The sequence below is a fragment of the Lactuca serriola genome, chromosome 9 (assembly GCF_051521515.1).
Source record: "Lactuca serriola cultivar US96UC23 chromosome 9, Lser_US96UC23_V15, whole genome shotgun sequence".
Taxonomy (NCBI): Eukaryota; Viridiplantae; Streptophyta; class Magnoliopsida; order Asterales; family Asteraceae; genus Lactuca; species Lactuca serriola.
The window spans coordinates 51,727-71,907 of record NC_136416.1 but is presented as its reverse complement, the minus strand read 5'-3'; the positions used below and the strand labels follow the sequence as shown (position 1 = coordinate 71,907).

The following is a 20,181-nucleotide window of genomic DNA, read 5'->3' as shown; positions in this document are numbered from 1 at the left end:
TGAGCCTATGTTTGGAGAATCTTCATTTTCTGTGGTTTGTTCTTCAAAACCACCTTCTATTTGTTCAGATTGTTCTTCATTGTTTGCATCTTCTTCCATTTGGGCAAAATCCTTGGCTTTATTCCCTTGAGCTCTATCCTTCCCAAAGATGATACATAAATCCTCGTAATGATGAAATATCTTATTTCTCCATTTTCCTGCCTCTTTATGAACCTATTTTGTATCATAAAAGGTTAGCACATTAAATTATAATATAAAATAATTAAGAAGTAACAAATATATAAAATAAATTTAATAATGTACCTGTATGTAAGAATCCCAAACCGCTGGTTCAGCTATTACCGAATGAGTGGAGCTATCATAGCCAAAACCACTAGTGTTCGTACCATTCACCATATCATAAACGACTTGTCAATCTTTTTTCATGGTTTTGATCCTTGACTCAATGTGAGGTTTACCCAATATGCCAGAGTTAGGAATTTTTTTCCTTCAATGCAGTTTCTAGATATTGTAAGTATCCAGATTTAAAACCATTATCAGCTTTAAAACCTCCCATGTTCACCATATTTACCAATGCTTCCACGAGCTTGGCATCTTCGGTTATCGTCCAGTTGCGATAGTTTCTGCCTTTTTCCATCACACCTACAATTATAAACAAAAAAATTAGACGAAACAATGAATGCAATAAAAAAATACCCAACCATATATATAACAAATATAAATAGACAAAACAAATTAAAGTTCATTATTAAAAATAACAAATGTGGCACATATTCGTTCATAGTAAATGATAAACATAAAAAAAGGAGGAAGGATCAATGTGTAGTATTCCAAGAATCAAACATAGTTTGCGTTAAGTTGTTTCTAAATGTAGTCCACTCGGTTGATACACCTACATAAGTGATATGATCATCGTCTCCACCGCCGACATCTCCGGTTCCCTCGTCTACTTCAAATCGGTTCTCAATTGGATCAATTGTCATTTCCTTCCTTATATAATTATGAAGAAGACAACATGCCATTATAATCTTATTTTTTAGATCAATTGGATAATATGAGTTGTCCCTTAAAATTCCCCATCTTGCCTTCAAAATACAAAAACATCTTTCTATAACATTTCTCGCAGATGAATGTCTCGTGTTAAATAATTCTTTAGGTGTAGTTGCTTGGTATCCAGCACGCCAATCATTCAAATGATATCTTTGACATCTATACGGGGCTAAGAAACCTTCACCATTTGTATAACCAACATCTACCAAATAATAACCTATATATGTAGTATAGTTAGTGTAACTAATAATTAATAACTAATAGTTATCTACAAAACCAATTATTATACATACCTGGTCTCGGGACCTTCAATCCATGTGGCCTAAGTAGGGCATCTCAAAGCACTCTACCATCCGCAGCTGAGCCCTCCCATCCCGGTAAAACATAGATAAATTGCATATCTTGTGAACACACCCCTAAGATATTTGTGGCAATATCATTTTTTCTTGTCCTGTATTTAGGCTTGTCTTTAAGTGGCACTAAGCACTTTATGTGTGTTCCATCTAAAGCTCCTAGACAGTTCTACACGAAATACAAAAAATGGTTTTATGTCATATCAAGCAACTCGTGTACTGATTGAAAATTTTAGAAGGAGTACTTATACCTTGAACCACTTCCATCTTTGATCTGTAGAGTTTTCTGTAACAGGTTCGGGTTTCTTAAGCAAATGTGGATGCAACCTTTTCACCGCATTGCAAACTCTGGTGACAATTTTGCTAATTGTTTCTCCCGAACGCTGGAAACGACCTATCATGACCTGATTCTTCACATTATGTGCAATAATGTGAAGAAATATGGCCACTTTCTCATCAATATCTGTATGTCTAGTTGTTCTTAACCCACCTAATATGTGAAGCATTTCACACAACTTTGTTAAACATCTGCGGGTCATCCTAAGGTGTGATATGCATGTAGTGTCGCTTTTGTAAGCGTATTTATGCAATATTGCTTGCCGATCCACATTCGTCGATATGTCTTTGATACGTGATTTACCTCTCCTATATATTTGTAGTAACTTGCATACCGTGATAAAAAAACCATGTACAAATTGTCATAACTTCATTCCAAAATGTAACGACTATTTGACTTATACTTTTTGATGTTTGCTTATAGTTAGACTAAGTCGTGCCATTTCCTGATCTTCTCCCATAAAAAAGAAAATTATTCACTTAAAAGACATAATATTATTACTTTAATCGTTAATTAATTGTCACATTATACAAAAAAGATGGTGTCCATTAGTACAACACATGATCAAACGACTAGAAAAATAATTCAATAGAAGACTTCATGGGTAAATATAAATTCAAGGGAGTAAATTTGTATGTAACATATTTAGAAGGCATATGATGCATATGATGCAATAAGTAAAAAAGACAAAATTCAATCAAACAACCTGTAGCATTGTATGGTGTATGAAAGGCTACATATAGCTTTTTTTCTTTTCCTCATCTTGTGTACAACATAAAGTTTTTCACATTATATTTGTTATTTGGTTAAATAAAGAAATCAACCAACATGTTAATCAAATTGTAAATACATGAAAGTAACAAATCTGCCAACATCATTTTGTGAATTTCCATTGGTGGGTTTGAAAGGCATGACTCAATTTGAGATGCTGCAAACAACGTAAGAAGGTTATTATGGGTATTATTAGTTTTTGGTAATGTAGGAAGATTGCTACTACCAAAAGATTACATGATGAAATCTGTACATGATTTATCTCTTTCAACCCCACCAAAACAAAATGATGTTACTGTTTCTTCCTATCCTAGTTTTTCAACCAACCCATATGACAAATGGATTTCACGTGCTAAAAAGATGAAAAAATTATATAACTGGTTCCAAGGGTACATAAGCTTCAGAACCATTTGCAGGAGTGGACTAAATGGGCAAATAAGAAGGTATGCATATTGCACGTAGACTTGGTAAAGGCAGAGGAATTATTGATTTCATAGAGGCAAAAGCACAAACACTTGGTGTGCATACTTATAAAAACATTGATTTCACCTCCTAATAGTAATTTTAATCCCAAAAAAATTACAAGTCTGTATACATGTATAGAGAATTCTTGATACTTTATCCAAAGAAACCATAGGGTTTAGGGTTTAGGGTTTAGGGTTTAAGGTTTAGGGATTAGGGTTTAGGGTTTAGGGTTTAGGGTTTAGGGTTTAGGATTTAGGGTTTAGGGTTTAGGATTTAGATATTGTGGGGTTTACCCAATATGCCAGAGTTAGGAATATCCCACCACTTGCTAACGGAAATAGCAGTGGCATCCACAAACATGGAGATTCCTAGTTGCCTAGGAAGAAAACAACAAATAATGGGGTTAAAACCCATTTGCAATAAGATAAGAACCACTTCAAAAGGAAAGAACCTAAAGAAAACCGGGATCATACCGACATGCAAAGCAAATTTTGAAGGAAAATTGCTAAACCGTTTGCCGTCAATTCCTTTTATTTTAAAGATATTCAAATAATATCCAAGAAACCTAAATCCAAAACAAATAGAATTAGATCCCTTAATTTCCACATTAAAGGATAAAAATCCAATTATTTGGGATAAACCGGACATAAAAAATCTTTAGGAAAAACTAAAAGATCAATAAATGGTTGTTTTTATCATAAAAAAGGAAAAAACTAACCCAAAAGTAGTACAGTCTAAGGATGACGTACTCAAGCCCGTGTACCGACGGGCAAATATCCCACAACTTGCTAATAGAAACAACAGTGACACCCAACGAGGTGGAGATTCTTAGTTGCCTAGGAGTAAAACAATAAATAATGGGGAAAAACCCTTTTGCATTATTAAATCCACTTCAAAAGGTAAAACCCTTAAGGTTGCGTTTGTTTTGCAGAATGTTTTTGAAATAAATGAAATCTGTCAAAGGAATTGGAATCTGGAGGAATTGGAATTTGATTGTACCAGAAACTTAAATGCGTTTGGTTGACATGGAATGGAATCTGTTTTCTGTTTTGTTTGTTGATTGCCAAAGGAATTGGAAAATGATTTTAGTAATTTGACAAAAATACACTTTGTAGTGATTTTTTTTGTACCTTATTCATATTTATAATAAACATAGCAAAATTTTATATAATTACAACATTTTTTATTGAACTCTTCTATAAAATATAAATAAAAAAATAACTAACTTGTATTTCATCGAACACATAAAAATCATAAAAATATTTTTTTAAAACAAATAAACCGATTATATATAATATAAAGCAACAAATGTCATTCATTATTTCCAATCTAAAATTAAAAAAAGAAAAAAAAAAGTTAAACAAGCAATATTGAAAATAATGTCTGGATACCTAGTTCATAATCATATCACTCTTCCAACATGAACCTCACAAAATCCTCCCGATCTTATCCTTCCAAATTCCAAAAACTTAACACGGTTTCCGGATCACGCATTATTTTCCTACTTGCTTTGAACCTATCCAAGGCACTCAATGATTGCATCTTTGAAATTTCAGGAATCACCATCAAAGCTTTTTTTGTACTTCTATTTCTCCTAGTATTGCTTGATTCATGCTATTCGCTGCTTTTTCAAGTTTTTCTCGAAGAAGGTTAGCTGCAATAGTTATTCCCTTAATAACATCATCAACTTATTTTCTCTTCTTTGAGCCTATGTTTGGAGAATCTTCATTTTCTGTGGTTTGTTCTTCAAAACCACCTTCTATTTGTTCAGATTGTTCTTCATTGTTTGCATCTTCTTCCATTTGGGCAAAATCCTTGGCTTTATTCCCTTGAGCTCTATCCTTCCCAAAGATGATACATAAATCCTCGTAATGAGGAAATATCTTATTTCTCCATTTTCCTGCCTCTTTATGAACCTATTTTGTATCATAAAAGGTTAGCACATTAAATTATAATATAAAATAATTAAGAAGTAACAAATAGATAAAAAAAATTTAATAATGTACCTGTATGTAAGAATCCCAAACCGCTGGTTCAGCTATTATAGAATGAGTGGAGCTATCATAGCCAAAACCACTAGTGTTCGTACCATTCACCATATCATAAACGACTTGTCAATCTTTTTTCATGGTTTTGATCCTTGACTCAATGTGGGGTTTATCCAATATGCCAGAGTTAGGAATTTTTTTCCTTCAATGCAGTTTCTAGATATTGTCAGTATCCAGATTTAAAACCATTATCAGCTTTAAAACCTCCCATGTTCACCATATTTACCAATGCTTCCACCAGCTTGGCATCTTCGGTTATTGTCCAGTTGCGATAGTTTCTGCCTTTTTCCATCACACCTACAATTATAAACAAAAAAATTAGACGAAACAATGAATGCAATAAAAAAATACCCAACCATATATATAACAAATATAAATAGACAAAACAAATTAAAGTTCATTATTAAAAATAACAAATGTGGCACATATTCGTTCATAGTAAATGATAAACATAAAAAAAGGAGGAAGGATCAATGTGTAGTATTCCAAGAATCAAACATAGTTTGCGTTAAGTTGTTTCTAAATGTAGTCCACTCGGTTGATACACCTACATAAGTGATATGATCATCGTCTCCACCGCCGACATCTCCGGTTCCCTCGTCTACTTCAAATCGGTTCTCAATTAGATCAATTGTCATTTCCTTCCTTATATAATTATGAAGAAGACAACATGCCGTTATAATCTTATTTTTTAGATCAATTGGATAATATGAGTTGTCCCTTAAAATTCCCCATCTTGCCTTCAAAATACAAAAACATCTTTCTATAACATTTCTCGCAGATGAATGTCTCATGTTAAATAATTCTTTAGGTGTAGTTGGTTGGTGTCCAGCACGCCAATCATTCAAATGATATCTTTGACATCTATACGGGGCTAAGAAACCTTCACCATTTGTATAACCAACATCTACCAAATAATAACCTATATATGTAGTATAGTTAGTGTAACTAATAATTAATAACTAATAGTTATCTACAAAACCAATTATTATACATACCTGGTCTCGGGACCTTCAATCCATGTGGCCTAAGTAGGGCATCTCGAAGCACTCTACCATCCGCAGCTGAGCCCTCCCATCCCGGTAAAACATAGATAAATTGCATATCTTGTGAACACACCCCTAAGACATTTGTGGCAATATCATTTTTTCTTGTCCTGTATTTAGGCTTGTCTTTAAGTGGCACTAAGCACTTTATGTGTGTTCCATCTAAAACTCCTAGACAGTTCTACACGAAATACAAAAAATGGTTTTATGTCATATCAAGCAACTCGTGTACTGATTGAAAATTTTAGAATGGGTACTTATACCTTGAACCACTTCCATCTTTGATCTGTAGAGTTTTCTGTAACAGTTTCGGGTTTCTTAAGCAAATGTGGATGCAACCTTTTCACCGCATTGCAAACTCTGGTGACAATTTTGCTAATTGTTTCTCCCGAACGCTGGAAACGACCTATCATGACCTAATTCTTCACATTATGTGCAATAATGTGAAGAAATATGGCCACTTACTCATAAATATCCGTATGTCTAGTTGTTCTTAACCCACCTAATGTGTGAAGCATTTCACACAACTTTGTTAAACAACTGCGGGTCATCCTAAGGTGTGATATGCATGTAGTGTCGCTTTTGTAAGCGTATTTATGCAATATTGCTTGCCGATCCACATTCGTCGATATGTCTTTGATACGTGATTTACCTCTCCTATATATTTGTAGTAACTTGCATACCGTGATAAAAAAACCATGTACAAATTGTCATAACTTCATTCCAAAATGTAACGACTATTTGACTTATACTTTTTGATGTTTGCTTATAGTTAGACTAAGTCGTGCCATTTCCTGATCTTCTCCCATAAAAAAGAAAATTATTCACTTAAAAGACATAATATTATTACTTTAATCGTTAATTAATTGTCACATTATACAAAAAAGATGGTGTCCATTAGTACAACACATGATCAAACGACTAGAAAAATAATTCAATAGAAGACTTCATGGGTAAATATAAATTCAAGGGAGTAAATTTGTATGTAACATATTTAGAAGGCATATGATGCATATGATGCAATAAGTAAAAAAGACAAAATTCAATCAAACAACCTGTAGCATTGTATGGTGTATGAAAGGCTACATATAGCTTTTTTTCTTTTCCTCATCTTGTGTACAACATAAAGTTTTTCACATTATATTTGTTATTTGGTTAAATAAAGAAATCAACCAACATGTTAATCAAATTGTAAATACATGAAAGTAACAAATCTGCCAACATCATTTTGTGAATTTCCATTGGTGGGTTTGAAAGGCATGACTCAATTTGAGATGCTGCAAACAACGTAAGAAGGTTATTATGGGTATTATTAGTTTTTGGTAATGTAGGAAGATTGCTACTACCAAAAGATTACATGATGAAATCTGTACATGATTTATCTCTTTCAACCCCACCAAAACAAAATGATGTTACTGTTTCTTCCTATCCTAGTTTTTCAACCAACCCATATGACAAATGGATTTCACGTGCTAAAAAGATGAAAAAATTATATAACTGGTTCCAAGGGTACATAAGCTTCAGAACCATTTGCAGGAGTGGACTAAATGGGCAAATAAGAAGGTATGCATATTGCACGTAGACTTGGTAAAGGCAGAGGAATTATTGATTTCATAGAGGCAAAAGCACAAACACTTGGTGTGCATACTTATAAAAACATTGATTTCACCTCCTAATAGTAATTTTAATCCCAAAAAAATTACAAGTCTGTATACATGTATAGAGAATTCTTGATACTTTATCCAAAGAAACCATAGGGTTTAGGGTTTAGGGTTTAGGGTTTAAGGTTTAGGGATTAGGGTTTAGGGTTTAGGGTTTAGGGTTTAGGGTTTAGGATTTAGGGTTTAGGGTTTAGGATTTAGATATTGTGGGGTTTACCCAATATGCCAGAGTTAGGAATATCCCACCACTTGCTAACGGAAATAGCAGTGGCATCCACAAACATGGAGATTCCTAGTTGCCTAGGAAGAAAACAACAAATAATGGGGTTAAAACCCATTTGCAATAAGATAAGAACCACTTCAAAAGGAAAGAACCTAAAGAAAACCGGGATCATACCGACATGCAAAGCAAATTTTGAAGGAAAATTGCTAAACCGTTTGCCGTCAATTCCTTTTATTTTAAAGATATTCAAATAATATCCAAGAAACCTAAATCCAAAACAAATAGAATTAGATCCCTTAATTTCCACATTAAAGGATAAAAATCCAATTATTTGGGATAAACCGGACATAAAAAATCTTTAGGAAAAACTAAAAGATCAATAAATGGTTGTTTTTATCATAAAAAAGGAAAAAACTAACCCAAAAGTAGTACAGTCTAAGGATGACGTACTCAAGCCCGTGTACCGACGGGCAAATATCCCACAACTTGCTAATAGAAACAACAGTGACACCCAACGAGGTGGAGATTCTTAGTTGCCTAGGAGTAAAACAACAAATAATGGGGAAAAACCCTTTTGCATTATTAAATCCACTTCAAAAGGTAAAACCCTTAAGGTTGGGTTTGTTTTGCAGAATGTTTTTGAAATAAATGAAATCTGTCAAAGGAATTGGAATCTGGAGGAATTGGAATTTGATTGTACCAGAAACTTAAATGCGTTTGGTTGACATGGAATGGAATCTGTTTTCTGTTTTGTTTGTTGATTGCCAAAGGAATTGGAAAATGATTTTAGTAATTTGACAAAAATACACTTTGTAGTGATTTTTTTTGTACCTTATTCATATTTATAATAAACATAGCAAAATTTTATATAATTACAACATTTTTTATTGAACTCTTCTATAAAATATAAATAAAAAAATAACTAACTTGTATTTCATCGAACACATAAAAATCATAAAAATATTTTTTTAAAACAAATAAACCGATTATATATAATATAAAGCAACAAATGTCATTCATTATTTCCAATCTAAAATTAAAAAAAGAAAAAAAAAGTTAAACAAGCAATATTGAAAATAATGTCTGGATACCTAGTTCATAATCATATCACTCTTCCAACATGAACCTCACAAAATCCTCCCGATCTTATCCTTCCAAATTCCAAAAACTTAACACGGTTTCCGGATCACGCATTATTTTCCTACTTGCTTTGAACCTATCCAAGGCACTCAATGATTGCATCTTTGAAATTTCAGGAATCACCATCAAAGCTTTTTTTGTACTTCTATTTCTCCTAGTATTGCTTGATTCATGCTATTCGCTGCTTTTTCAAGTTTTTCTCGAAGAAGGTTAGCTGCAATAGTTATTCCCTTAATAACATCATCAACTTATTTTCTCTTCTTTGAGCCTATGTTTGGAGAATCTTCATTTTCTGTGGTTTGTTCTTCAAAACCACCTTCTATTTGTTCAGATTGTTCTTCATTGTTTGCATCTTCTTCCATTTGGGCAAAATCCTTGGCTTTATTCCCTTGAGCTCTATCCTTCCCAAAGATGATACATAAATCCTCGTAATGAGGAAATATCTTATTTCTCCATTTTCCTGCCTCTTTATGAACCTATTTTGTATCATAAAAGGTTAGCACATTAAATTATAATATAAAATAATTAAGAAGTAACAAATAGATAAAAAAAATTTAATAATGTACCTGTATGTAAGAATCCCAAACCGCTGGTTCAGCTATTATAGAATGAGTGGAGCTATCATAGCCAAAACCACTAGTGTTCGTACCATTCACCATATCATAAACGACTTGTCAATCTTTTTTCATGGTTTTGATCCTTGACTCAATGTGGGGTTTATCCAATATGCCAGAGTTAGGAATTTTTTTCCTTCAATGCAGTTTCTAGATATTGTCAGTATCCAGATTTAAAACCATTATCAGCTTTAAAACCTCCCATGTTCACCATATTTACCAATGCTTCCACCAGCTTGGCATCTTCGGTTATTGTCCAGTTGCGATAGTTTCTGCCTTTTTCCATCACACCTACAATTATAAACAAAAAAATTAGACGAAACAATGAATGCAATAAAAAAATACCCAACCATATATATAACAAATATAAATAGACAAAACAAATTAAAGTTCATTATTAAAAATAACAAATGTGGCACATATTCGTTCATAGTAAATGATAAACATAAAAAAAGGAGGAAGGATCAATGTGTAGTATTCCAAGAATCAAACATAGTTTGCGTTAAGTTGTTTCTAAATGTAGTCCACTCGGTTGATACACCTACATAAGTGATATGATCATCGTCTCCACCGCCGACATCTCCGGTTCCCTCGTCTACTTCAAATCGGTTCTCAATTAGATCAATTGTCATTTCCTTCCTTATATAATTATGAAGAAGACAACATGCCGTTATAATCTTATTTTTTAGATCAATTGGATAATATGAGTTGTCCCTTAAAATTCCCCATCTTGCCTTCAAAATACAAAAACATCTTTCTATAACATTTCTCGCAGATGAATGTCTCATGTTAAATAATTCTTTAGGTGTAGTTGGTTGGTGTCCAGCACGCCAATCATTCAAATGATATCTTTGACATCTATACGGGGCTAAGAAACCTTCACCATTTGTATAACCAACATCTACCAAATAATAACCTATATATGTAGTATAGTTAGTGTAACTAATAATTAATAACTAATAGTTATCTACAAAACCAATTATTATACATACCTGGTCTCGGGACCTTCAATCCATGTGGCCTAAGTAGGGCATCTCGAAGCACTCTACCATCCGCAGCTGAGCCCTCCCATCCCGGTAAAACATAGATAAATTGCATATCTTGTGAACACACCCCTAAGACATTTGTGGCAATATCATTTTTTCTTGTCCTGTATTTAGGCTTGTCTTTAAGTGGCACTAAGCACTTTATGTGTGTTCCATCTAAAACTCCTAGACAGTTCTACACGAAATACAAAAAATGGTTTTATGTCATATCAAGCAACTCGTGTACTGATTGAAAATTTTAGAATGGGTACTTATACCTTGAACCACTTCCATCTTTGATCTGTAGAGTTTTCTGTAACAGTTTCGGGTTTCTTAAGCAAATGTGGATGCAACCTTTTCACCGCATTGCAAACTCTGGTGACAATTTTGCTAATTGTTTCTCCCGAACGCTGGAAACGACCTATCATGACCTAATTCTTCACATTATGTGCAATAATGTGAAGAAATATGGCCACTTACTCATAAATATCCGTATGTCTAGTTGTTCTTAACCCACCTAATGTGTGAAGCATTTCACACAACTTTGTTAAACAACTGCGGGTCATCCTAAGGTGTGATATGCATGTCGTGTCGCTTTTGTAAGCATATTTATGCAATATTGCTTGCCGATCCACATTCGTCGATATGTTTTTGATACGTGATTTACCACTCCTATATATTTGTAGTAACTTGCATACCGTGATAAAAAAAAACCATGTAACAATTGTCATAACTTCATTCCAAAATGTAACGACTATTTGACTTATACTTTTTGATGTTTGCTTATAGTTAGACTAAGTCGTGCCATTTCCTGATCATCTCCCATAAAAAAGAAAATTATTCACTTAAAAGACATAATATTATTACTTTAATCGTTAATTAATTGTCACATTATACAAAAAAGATGGTGTCCATTAGTACAACACATGATCAAACGACTAGAAAAATAATTCAATAGAAGACTTCATGGGTAAATATAAATTCAAGGGAGTAAATTTGTATTTAACATATTTAGAAGGCATATGATGCATATGATGCAATAAGTAAAAAAGACAAAATTCAATCAAACAACCTGTAGCATTGTATGGTGTATGAAAGGCTACATATAGCTTTTTTTCTTTTCCTCATCTCGTGTACAACATAAAGTTTTTCACATTATATTTGTTATTTGGTTAAATAAAGAAATCAACCAACATGTTAATCAAATTGTAAATACATGAAAGTAACAAATCTGCCAACATCATTTTGTGAATTTACATTGGTGGGTTTGAAAGGCATGACTCAATTTGAGATGCTGCAAACAACGTAAGAAGGTTAATATGGGTATTATTAGTTTTTGGTAATGTAGGAAGATTGCTACTACCAAAAGATTACATGATGAAATCTGTACATGATTTATCTCTTTCAACCCCATCAAAACAAAATGATGTTACTGTTTCTTCCAATCCTAGTTTTTCAACCAACCCATATGACAAATGGATTTCACGTGCTAAAAAGATGAAAAAGTTATATAACTGGTTCCAAGGGTATATAAGCTTCAGAACCATTTGCAGGAGTGGACTAAATGGGCAAATAAGAAGGTATGCATATTGCACGTAGACTTGGTAAAGGCAGAGGAATTATTGATTTCATAGAGGCAAAAGCACAAACACTTGGTGTGCATACTTATAAAAACATTGATTTCACCTCCCAATAGTAATTTTAATCCCAAAAAAATTACAAGTCTTTATACATGTATAGAGAATTCTTGATACTTTATCCAAAGAAACCATAAGGTTTAGGGTTTAGGGTTTAGGGTTTAAGGTTTAGGGATTAGGGTTTAGGGTTTAGGGTTTAGGATTTAGGGTTTAGGGTTTAGGATTTAGATATTGTGGGGTTTACCCAATATGCCAGAGTTAGGAATATCCCACCACTTGCTAACGGAAATAGCAGTGGCATCCACAAACATGGAGATTCCTAGTTGCCTAGGAAGAAAACAAAAAATAATGGGGTTAAAACCCATTTCAATAAGATAAGAACCATTTTAAATGGAAAGAACCTTAAGAAAACCGGGATCAAACCGACATGCAAAGCAAATTTTGAAGGAAAATTGCTAAACCGTTTGCCGTCAATTCCTTTTATTTTAAAGATATTCACATAATATCCAAGAAACCTAAATCCAAAACAAATAGAATTAGATCCCTTAATTTCCACATTAAAGGATAAAAATCCAATTATTTGGGATAAACCGGACATCAAAAATCTGTAGGAAAAACCAAAATATCAATAAATGGTTGTTTTTATCATAAAAAAGGAAACAACTAACCCAAAAGTAGTACAGTCTAAGGATGACGTACTCAAGCCCGTGTACCGACGGGCAAATATCCCACAACTTGCTAATAGAAACAACAGTGACACCCAACGAGGTGGAGATTCTTAGTTGCCTAGGAGTAAAACAACAAATAATGGGGAAAAACCCTTTTGCATTATTAAATCCACTTCAAAAGGTAAAAACCTTAAGGTTGCGTTTGTTTTGCAGAATGTTTTTGAAATGAATGAAATCTGTCAAAGGAATTGGAATCTGGAGGAATTGGAATTTGATTGTACCAGAAACTTAAATGCCTTTGGTTGACATGGAATGAAATCTGTTTTCTATTTTGTTTGTTGATTGCCAAAGGAATTGGAAAATGATTTTAGTAATTTGACAAAAATACACTTTGTAGTGATTTTTTTTGTACCTTACTCATATTTATAATAAACATAGCAAAATTTTATATAATTACAACATTTTTTTATTGAATTCTTCTATAAAATGTAAATTAAAAAATAACTAACTTGTATTTCATCGAACACATAAAAATCATAAAAATATTTTTTAAAAACAAATAAACCGATTATATATAATATAAAGCAACAAATGTCATTCATTATTTCCAATCTAAAATTAAAAAAAGAAAAAAAAAGTTAACCAAGCAATATTGAAAATAATGTCTGGATACCTAGTTCATAATCATATCACTCTTCCAACATGAACCTCACAAAATCCTCCCGATCTTATCCTTCCAAATTCCAAAAACTTAACACGGTTTCTGGATCACGCATTATTTTCCTACTTGCTTTGAACTTATCCAAGGCACTCAATGATTGCATCTTTGAAATTTCAGGAATCACCATCAAAGCTTTTTTGTACTTCTGTTTCTCCTAGTATTGCTTGATTCATGCTATTCGCTGCTTTTTCAAGTTTTTCTCGAAGAAGGTTAGCTGCAATAGTTATTCCCTTAATAACATCATCAACTTTTTTTCTCTTCTTTGAGCCTATGTTTGGAGAATCTTCATTTTCTGTGGTTTGTTCTTCAAAACCACCTTCTATTTGTTCAGATTGTTCTTCATTGTTTGCATCTTCTTCCATTTGGGCAAAATCCTTGGCTTTATTCCCTTGAGCTCTATCCTTCCCAAAGATGATACATAAATCCTCGTAATGAGGAAATATCTTATTTCTCCATTTTCCTGCCTCTTTATGAACCTATTTTGTATCATAAAAGGTTAGCACATTAAATTATAATATAAAATAATTAAGAAGTAACAAATATATAAAAAAAAATTAATAATATACATGTATGTAAGAATCCCAAACCGCTGGTTCAGCTATTACAGAATGAGTGGAGCTATCATAGCCAAAACCACTAGTGTTCGTACCATTCACCATATCATAAACGACTTGTCAATCTTTTTCATGGTTTTGATCCTTGACTCAATGTGGGGTTTACCCAATATGCCAGAGTTAGGAATTTTTTTCCTTCAATGCAGTTTCTAGATATTGTAAGTATCCAGATTTAAAACCATTATCAGCTTTAAAACCTCCCATGTTCACCATATTTACCAATGCTTCCACCAGCTTGGCATCTTCGGTTATTGTCCAGTTGCGATAGTTTCTGCCTTTTTCTATCACACCTACAATTATAAACAAAAAAATTAGACGAAACAATGAATGCAATAAAAAAAAATACCCAACCATATATATAACAAATATAACTAGACAAAAAAAATTAAAGTTCATTATTAAAAATAACAAATGTGGCACAAATTCGTTCATAGTAAATGATAAACATAAAAAAGGAGGAAGGATCAATGTGTAGTATTCCAAGAATCAAACATAGTTTGCGCTAAGTTGTTTCTAAATGTAGTCCACTCGGTTGATACACCCACATAAGTGATATGATCATCGTCTCCACCGCCGACATCTCCGGTTCCCTCGTCTACTTCAAATCGGTTCTCAATTGGATCAATTGTCATTTCCTTCCTTATATAATTATGAAGAAGACAACATGCCATTATAATCTTATTTTTTAGATCAATTGGACTATATGAGTTGTCCCTTAAAATTCCCCATCTTGCCTTAAAAATACAAAAACATCTTTCTATAACATTTCTCGCAGTTGAATGTCTCATGTTAAATAATTCATTAGGTGTAGTTGGTTGGTGTCCAGCACGCCAATCAATTAAATGATATCTTTGACATCTATACGGGGCTAAGAAACCTTCACCATTTGTATAACCAACATCTACCAAATAATAACCTATATATGTAGTATAGTTAGTGTAACTAATAATTAATAACTAATAGTTATCTACAAAATCAATTATTATACATACCTGGTCTCGGGACCTTCAATCCATGTGGCCTAAGTAGGGCATCTCAAAGCACTCTACCATCCGCAGCTGAGCCCTCCCATCCCGGTAAAACATAGATAAATTGCATATCTTGTGAACACACCCCTAAGACATTTGTGGCAATATCATTTTTTCTTGTCCTGTATTTTGGCTTGTCTTTAAGTGGCACTAAACACTTTATGTGTGTTCCATCTAAAGCTCCTAGACAGTTCTACACGAAATACAAAAAATGGTTTTATGTCATATCAAGCAACTCTTGTACTGATTGAAAATTTTAGAAGGAGTACTTATACCTTGTAGCACTTCCATCGTTGATCTGTAGAGTTTTCTGTAACAGGTTCGGGTTTCTTAAGCAAATGTGGATGCAACCTTTTCACCGCATTGCAAACTCTGGTGACAATTTTGCTAATTGTTTCTCCCGAACGCTGGAAACGACCTATCATGACCTGATTCTTCACTTTATGTGCAATAATGTGAAGAAATATGGCCACTTGCTCATCAATATCCGTATGTCTAGTTGTTCTTAACCCACCTAATGTGTGAAGCATTTCACACAACTTTGTTAAACAACTGCGGGTCATCCTAAGGTGTGATATGCATGTAGTGTCGCTTTTGTAAGCGTATTTATGCAATATTGCTTGTCGATCCACATTCGTTGATATGTTTTTGATACGTGATTTACCACTCCTATATATTTGTAGTAACTTGCATACCGTGATAAAAAAACCATGTAACAATTGTCATAACTTCATTCCAAAATGTAACGACTATTTGACTTATACTTTTTGATGTTTGCTTATAGTTAGACTAAGTCGTGCCATTTCCTGATCATCTCCCATAAAAAAGAAAATTATTCACTTAAAAGACATAATATTATTACTTTAAACGTTAATTAATTGTCACATTATACAAAAAAGATGGTGTCCATTAGTACAACACATGATCAAACGACTAGAAAAATAATTCAATAGAAGACTTCATGGGTAAATATAAATTCAAGGGAGTAAATTTGTATTTAACATATTTAGAAGGCATATGATGCATATGATGCAATAAGTAAAAAAGACAAAATTCAATCAAACAACCTGTAGCATTGTATGGTGTATGAAAGGCTACATATAGCTTTTTTTCTTTTCCTCATCTCGTGTACAACATAAAGTTTTTCACATTATATTTGTTATTTGGTTAAATAAAGAAATCAACCAACATGTTAATCAAATTGTAAATACATGAAAGTAACAAATCTGCCAACATCATTTTGTGAATTTACATTGGTGGGTTTGAAAGGCATGACTCAATTTGAGATGCTGCAAACAACGTAAGAAGGTTATTATGGGTATTATTAGTTTTTGGTAATGTAGGAAGATTGCTACTACCAAAAGATTACATGATGAAATCTGTACATGATTTATCTCTTTCAACCCCACCAAAACAAAATGATGTTACTGTTTCTTCCAATCCTAGTTTTTCAACCAACCCATATGACAAATGGATTTCACGTGCTAAAAAGATGAAAAAATTATATAACTGGTTCCAAGGGTACATAAGCTTCAGAACCATTTGCAGGAGTGGACTAAATGGGCAAATAAGAAGGTATGCATATTGCACGTAGACTTGGTAAAGGCAGAGGAATTATTGATTTCATAGAGGCAAAAGCACAAACACTTGGTGTGCATACTTATAAAAACATTGATTTCACCTCCTAATAGTAATTTTAATCCCAAAAAAATTACAAGTCTGTATACATGTATAGAGAATTCTTGATACTTTATCCAAAGAAACCATAGGGTTTAGGGTTTAGGGTTTAGGGTTTAAGGTTTAGGGATTAGGGTTTAGGGTTTAGGGTTTAGGGTTTAGGGTTTAGGATTTAGGGTTTAGGGTTTAGGATTTAGATATTGTGGGGTTTACCCAATATGCCAGAGTTAGGAATATCCCACCACTTGCTAACGGAAATAGCAGTGGCATCCACAAACATGGAGATTCCTAGTTGCCTAGGAAGAAAACAACAAATAATGGGGTTAAAACCCATTTGCAATAAGATAAGAACCACTTCAAAAGGAAAGAACCTTAAGAAAACCGGGATCATACCGACATGCAAAGCAAATTTTGAAGGAAAATTGCTAAACCGTTTGCCGTCAATTCCTTTGATTTCAAAGATATTCAAATAATATCCAAGAAACCTAAATCCAAAACAAATAGAATTAGATCCCTTAATTTCCACATTAAAGGATAAAAATCCAATTATTTGGGATAAACCGGACATAAAAAATCTTTAGGAAAAACTAAAAGATCAATAAATGGTTGTTTTTATCATAAAAAAGGAAACAACTAACCCAAAATTAGTACAGTCTAAGGATGACGTACTCAAGCCCGTGTACCGACGGGCAAATATCCCACAACTTGCTAATAGAAACAACAGTGACACCCAACGAGGTGGAGATTCTTAGTTGCCTAGGAGTAAAACAACAAATAATGGGGAAAAACCCTTTTGCATTATTAAATCCACTTCAAAAGGTAAAAACCTTAAGGTTGCGTTTGTTTTGCAGAATGTTTTTGAAAGGAATGAAATCTGTCAAAGGAATTGGAATCTGGAGGAATTGGAATTTGATTGTACCAGAAACTTAAATGCGTTTGGTTGACATGGAATGAAATTTGTTTTCTGTTTTGTTTGTTGATTGCCAAAGGAATTGGAAAATGATTTTAGTAATTTGACAAAAATACACCTTGTAGTGATTTTTTTTGTACCTTATTCATATTTATAATAAACATAGCAAAATTTTATATAATTACAACATTTTTTTATTGAATTCTTCTATAAAATATAAATAAAAAAATAACTAACTTGTATTTCATCGAACACATAAAAATCATAAAAATATTTTTTAAAAACAAATAAACCGATTATATATAATATAAAGCAACAAATGTCATTCATTATTTCCAATCTAAAATTAAAAAAAGAAAAAAAAGTTAACCAAGCAATATTGAAAATAATGTCTGGATACCTACTTCATAATCATATCACTCTTCCAACATGAACCTCACAAAATCCTCCCGATCTTATCCTTCCAAATTCCAAAAACTTAACACGGTTTCTAGATCACGCATTATTTTCCTACTTGCGTTGAACTTATCCAAGGCACTCAATGATTGCATCTTTGAAATTTCAGGAATCACCATCAAAGCTTTTTTTGTACTTCTGTTTCTCCTAGTATTGCTTGATTCATGCTATTCGCTGCTTTTTCAAGTTTTTCTCGAAGAAGGTTAGCTGCAATAGTTATTCCCTTAATAACATCATTAACTTTTTTTCTCTTCTTTGAGCCTATGTTTGGAGAATCTTCATTTTCTGTGGTTTGTTCTTCAAAACCACCTTCTATTTGTTCAGATTGTTCTTCATTGTTTGCACCTTCTTCCATTTGGGCAAAATCCTTGGCTTTATTCCCTTGAGCTCTATCCTTCCCAAAGATGATACATAAATCCTCGTAATGAGGAAATATATTATTTCTCCAGACTCCTGCCTCTTTATGAACCTATTTTGTATCATAAAAGGTTAGCACATTAAATTATAATATAAAATAATTAAGAAGTAACAAATATATAAAAAAAATTTAATAATATACCTGTATGTAAGAATCCCAAACCGCTAGTTCAGCTATTACAGAATGAGTGGAGCTATCATAGCCAAAACCACTAGTGTTCGTACCATTCACCATATCATAAACGACTTGTCAATCTTTTTTCATGGTTTTGATCCTTGACTCAATGTGGGGTTTACCCAAAATGCCAGAGTTAGGAATTTTTTTCCTTCAATGCAGTTTCTAGATATTGTAAGTATCCTGATTTAAAACCATTATCAGCTTTAAAACCTCCCATGTTCACCATATTTACCAATGCTTCCACAAGCTTGGCATCTTCGGTTATTGTCCAGTTGCGATAGTTTCTGCCTTTTTACATCACACCTACAATTATAAACAAGAAAATTAGACGAAACAATGAATGCAATAAAAAAATACCCAACCATATATATATAACAAATATAACTAGACAAAACAAATTAAAGTTCATTATTAAAAATAACAAATGTGGCACAAATTCGTTCATAGTAAATGATAAACATAACAAAAGGAGGAAGGATCAATGTGTAGTATTCCAACAATCAAACATAGTTGGCGCTAAGTTGTTTCTAAATGTAGTCCACTCGGTTGATACACCCACATAAGTGATATGATCATCGTCTCCACCGCCGACATCTCAGGTTCCCTCGTCTACTTCAAATCGGTTCTCAATTGGACCAATTGTAATTTCCTTCCTTATATAATTATGAATAAGACAACATGCCATTATATTCTTATTTTTTAGATCAATTGGATAATATGAGTTGTCCCTTAAAATTCCCCATCTTGCCTGCAAAATACAAAAACATTTTTCTATAACATTTCTCGCAGATGAATGTCTCATGTTAAATAATTCTTTAGGTGTAGTTGGTTGGTGTCCAGCACGCCAATCATTTAAATGATATCTTTGACATCTATACGGGGCTAAGAAACCTTCACCATTTGTATAACCAACATCTACCAAATAATAACCTATATATGTAGTATAGTTAGTGTAACTAATAATTAATAACTAATAGTCGTCTACAAAACCAATTATTATACATACCTGGTCTCGGGACCTTCAATCCATGTGGCGTAAGTAGGGCATCTCGAAGCACTCTACCATCCGCAGCTGAGCCCTCCCATCCCGGTAAAACATAGATAAATTGCATATCTTGTGAACACACCCCTAAGACATTTGT

The 20,181-nt window shown here is 33.0% G+C and overlaps 1 pseudogene; it reads right to left on the bottom strand.

Moving 5' to 3' along the window:
• Positions 1–815: 815 nt before the first annotated feature.
• On the bottom strand, positions 816–5,075 carry LOC145072911 (uncharacterized; annotated as a pseudogene).
• Positions 5,076–20,181: the final 15,106 nt, after the last annotated feature.